The 4,803-nt window shown below is 41.8% G+C and overlaps 1 long non-coding RNA gene across 2 annotated transcripts; it reads right to left on the bottom strand.

Annotated features, from left to right (window-relative positions):
- Window positions 1-588: 588 nt before the first annotated feature.
- LOC130086058 (uncharacterized) lies at window positions 589-4,213 on the bottom strand. Of its 2 annotated transcripts, none has more exons than XR_008807197.1 (4): window positions 4,105-4,213; window positions 3,891-4,031; window positions 1,053-1,461; window positions 589-730 (listed from the first exon to the last, which is right to left on the bottom strand). It is a non-coding gene; the product is annotated as an uncharacterized LOC130086058 (long non-coding RNA). The 2 variants fall into 2 exon arrangements; XR_008807198.1 differs by having other exon boundaries at window positions 4,134-4,165.
- Window positions 4,214-4,803: the final 590 nt, after the last annotated feature.

The following is a 4,803-nucleotide window of genomic DNA, read 5'->3' as shown; positions in this document are numbered from 1 at the left end:
CATCCAACAAATTATGCAATAAGGGAAAATAGTTTTTTTTTTTATTGCATGATGATACCATATATACAAAGCTCAGTCATACATTCTGTTTTTACGTTTCTATAATGTTCAGTATTTTTTATGCTGTCATAGAGGTGTATATTCAGTGTAAAAAAAAAACTATTGAGGTCATAGTTTGTGTGGGTGCTGTTGTACTTATTTACTTTATATCCAGATGTTAATAACAATTGAAAAAATAAGAAACCCCTCTGAATACAATGTAGTGCAACATCACCTTTAACTATGACCTGTTGAATTGACACATTTCTGACTGATTATAAACTTCATAAAAGCAGAATTCATGGCAAAGCCGTAGTATTGAATTACATTACATTAGATTGTAGATGTGTACCTAATAAAGTGGACACTAAGTGTATACAACCTCTTTACTGTGAGGGTGTGTCATTTTCCTGGTCCTGAAATGAACTGGCCCCTATCACAGAAGTCCAGGGAGAGACAAAGGAAAATATGTGAGGTGAAGGAACTACAGTATTGAAAGTGAAATGAGATGCGAGAAGAGAGGAGGTGCAATTGGATAGGAAGAAGTGGGAGACAGGGAGGGGTTGACTGGCACACCTTCCCTGGTAACTGATCATAACATCTAACTTTTATAGATTGATTTTCTTACCATGGTTGGCTGTGCGGCGTTTGGATGCACCAATCTGTCAGAGAAAGGGATCCGGATGTATGGCTTCCCAAAAAATACCGACAGGAGAGAGAAATGGTTAGCCCAAGTCAGCAGAAGCAACCTGACCATCACGAAGATTACAACAACAGAAAACTGTGTGCAGTAAGTTATGTTTACATAACTTCAATTGTGGATTAAGGTTTAGCATGTTTTACTGTCATATGTACAAGACTGCAATGAAATTGTGATAGACAATTATGGGGTAATATCTGGAAAGTGTGTGGAAAATAACCTCATAAGCAACTCTGCAGGCACATTTTGAGGGGGAGCAATTCTCAAGGACAAAAAAAGGCCAACTGATATTGAGAACTGATGCTGTTCCAACCATATTTGTGCATCGTCCTATGCCCAAGAGGAGGAAGGGTCCTGCCGTGAGAAGTACCACAGGACGTCCTCCAGTACATGTTCATGCAGTGACCAGTGACCACACGTATTGTCCTATAATGAACATCGGTACGAAAAATGTGAAGTCAATTTAAATAATATTTCTTATTTCAATGACTAGCTTATACACTCTACATGTAACTAACAATGCCAACATCATTTCAGACATTGAGGGAGGGAGTGAGGAAAGTGAGAGAAGGGCAAGTGAGAGAAGAGATGACAAGGAAGGTGAAGATATATCAGGAGCCAGTTTGCAGGTGTCAAGTGAGCCTGGAGCCAGTGTGCAGGTGCTAAGTGAGCCAGGAGCCAGTGTGCAGGTGGCAAGTGAGCCAGGAGCCAGTGTGCAAGACCTGAGGGAAGAGTTGGAAAGACAAAGAGATCAGACAAGAAGGGCAGAGGGAGCTCTAAAACGACAGAAAAAAAAAATGCTGTCCTATTGAAAAAAAATATAGCCATGGAAAAAAAATTTGCTACAATTTTTTCTAAAGATCAGATTAAAGCGATCAGTAAAAAGAGTAAGAGGGGCATGAGATGGGGTAACACTACAGTCAAAAAGGCCATAAAAATGCATTTTGCTACAGGCTCAACAGGCTACAGACTGCTTCAAGACATGGACATACCTCTCCCTGATATCAGAACATTGCAAAGACGACTACAGCATATAAAGATGGAACCAGGAGTGTTGGAGGATGTGTTTGACATGCTGAAGCTGAAGGTAGATGGCCTGACAGAGATGGAGAGGGAATGTGTGCTAACTCTGGATGAGATGGCAATTACACCGAGTGTGGAGCTGCACCTGGGAAGAGGGAAGCTTTATGGGGACGTGACATTACCTGGCCACACAGGAATGGCAACACATGCGTGTGTTTTTATGTTGGCAGGGACCACAACACAGTGGAAGCAAGTTGTAGCTTACCACTACAGTGGCAACTCCACTAATGGGGCAATCTACAAGCCTATCATCCTCAACATCATTGACCAGGCAGCTTCCATAGGGCTTCATGTGGTTAACGTCACCACCGACATGGGCAGCCCTAATCGGGCAATGTGGAAGGCCTTTGGGATGGATCAAAACAAAACATCAGTCCCACATCCTGCAAAACCAGACAGGAGGTTATACTTCATGCCAGACGTCCCACACCTGGTTAAGAACTTGAAGAGCGCTCTGGTCCGTGGACAGACGTTTACGATTCCTCCAGATATGGTAGAGAAGGAGAACCTAGTCTTCAATGAGGTTTCAATTGGTCCACTAAAAGATTTGGTAGATTTTCAAGAGGGTATGACATTGAAAATTGCTCCAAATCTATCAAGTAAAACCCTTCAGCCCAGTCATTTTGATAAGATGAAGGTGGGCCCTGCGATGAATGTCTTTAGCAAGGCAGCAAGTGCAGGTCTGAAATACATGGTGGAGCAGGAACAAAGACCCCCTCTTACCGGACAACAGCATGGTTTCTGGAGCAGGTGGACCACTGGTTTGACATCATGTCCTCTCGCCACCCAGTAATGGCACTGAGCACACACAAAATAGAGGAGTACCAGAAGGCCATTAAGTTTCTCCAGGACACCATTCAACTCTTCCGTGGGCTGAAGATTGGACACACGGGTAGCTGGAAGCCTGTACAAACAGGAATTGTGATTGCAACATCTACAATTCTGTTAATCCAACAAGACATGCTGGCCCAGGGACACATGTTTGTGTTGACCAGCAGGTTTACCCAAGACTGTCTTGAAAACTTATTCAGCTGCATAAGACAGAGGAATCCAGTCCCGACTCCAGTAGAGTTTCACCAGGCACTGAGATCAGTATCAGTTGGGCAGTTTCTAGCGACAGTGAAATCAGGAAGTTATCAGGAGGATGACAACAGCCTTTTGGCAGACTTCCTGGACACAAAGCAGATATTTCCCAGTCCTGGCCTCAGAGTGGAGGTGCTGATGGAGCCCAGAGCTGCTCCTAACCTCACAAAAACTGAGACCAGTGCTCTCTACCATCTTACAGGCTACATTGTGAATAAAGTCATCAAATATTCCAAAATTTGTGATAATTGCCAAAGTGCAATTAAGCACAGTGATGGCAGTCCAGAAGGAAAGCACAGTGCTTTGCTGAAGCTGAAGGAGTTCAAGCCAGGTGTTCTTTGTCGGCTGTCACAAGAGGCCTTCGATGTAGTCCGGCAAATCGAAGAGCTGTTCCGAACCAGGACCAATGCCTCCTTCATGGATCCAAATGCCATGGATATGCTGGAGAGAGAGAGTAGGCTTTTGGACAGCAGGCTTCCTTCATGCCATGATCTGCAAAATAAAATAACCAAGAGATACATCAGGCTGAGGTTGAGAATTGCAGCAAAGCAGATTAGTGCTCAAAGAAAAAAAATTCTGTCTGATAATGGGCATCACGGAAGCAAAAGCCAGGCGAAAAGGGCAAAAAAGAACCAGCAAGGCCAAGAAACATCTAGGCGTACAACAAGCAGGCCCCCACCAAACACCTTGATCGTTGCCATGGAGGAGTTTGGTCTGACCTTTGCTCCTACAAATGTCCCAGCACCTAGCGTGGCTTCAGCATCAATAGGTATGGAGGGTCTGTTTTGCCTTTTTTCTGGTCTCTGGTCTTATGTTTATACTAGTTTTACTGATTGTATGCTGATCATATCGTATTAATAATCCAAAATATCTGCTTCAGGAAATATGAGAAAGATGTGGTCTTGTTTGTGGTACAGTAGCTTTGGCACTTGACAATAATTTTTTTACTAATTTCAAACAATATTATATTCTATCTTACACTTACAGCCTCACCATCACTCCACCAGCTTCAGTACTCCACCATTCCAAAAGCGCCACTAACCAACTTCATCATCACTCCACTGCTTACAGGAATGGCAAGCTCCCCCAGCCTGGTCATCGCTCCACCCTCCACTGATAATCCATCCTGTTGAAAACAAACAAAACGACAACACACACATACAGTGATTGTGTATGTATGGATTTGCACATTAAATTACCTGTTCAACAGCTGGAACTTGAGACTTACATTATATAGGTATAAGTCTTGCTTTAGACTTCTCTATCACTTCCTAAAAGAGAGAAAGATAAAATTGATAATGTAAAATTAAATGTAAAAAATTAAATGTCATCCAAAAAATATATTCTGAGCTATTCTGCTTTCAGGTGTAAACATTCCTTTACACACAAGTGACTGTTAGATTAAAGTTCAATGTGTCACAAAAGCCGCAGTGTGCATGTGCTTCTTTCAGCTAAATGACAAGAGTATCATTTTACACTTTTATTTAAGTCACAGGGAGCTTTAAACATGAGGAGTTATGTTGGGCAGCTGAAATGATTCACTGTATTCTAAATAACAACTATTAAAAACACGACTTCAGTTTTTCTTGGTCAAAAGTCAGTATCCAATAGTTTCACAGCCTCTTCAATTAAAAAATATATGAAGTAATTATCTATCTCAGGGGTTTTCAAGTCTAAGACAGTGGGCCTCCCTTTTGACACAACTTACCCAATGGAGGATAGATTATATCTGCAGTTATACTTTCTTTTTACTGGGATCATTCACATCTTGTTAAGCTAGCTGCTATTCGATGCAATCAGATGCACTAATATGGTCGCAACTAAGTGTTGCTAACTTAAACAACAAATTTAATACATAAGATAAACGTTGTATGCCAACGAACTTGAAGAAAATCTGA

The sequence above is a fragment of the Rhinichthys klamathensis genome, unplaced genomic scaffold (genome assembly GCF_029890125.1).
Source record: "Rhinichthys klamathensis goyatoka isolate OS25496 unplaced genomic scaffold, OSU_Roscu_1.1 h1tg000093l_1, whole genome shotgun sequence".
NCBI lineage: Eukaryota > Metazoa > Chordata > Actinopteri > Cypriniformes > Leuciscidae > Rhinichthys > Rhinichthys klamathensis.
Note: the sequence above shows the minus strand (reverse complement) of the source record. Positions and strands in the feature narration are given on the sequence as shown.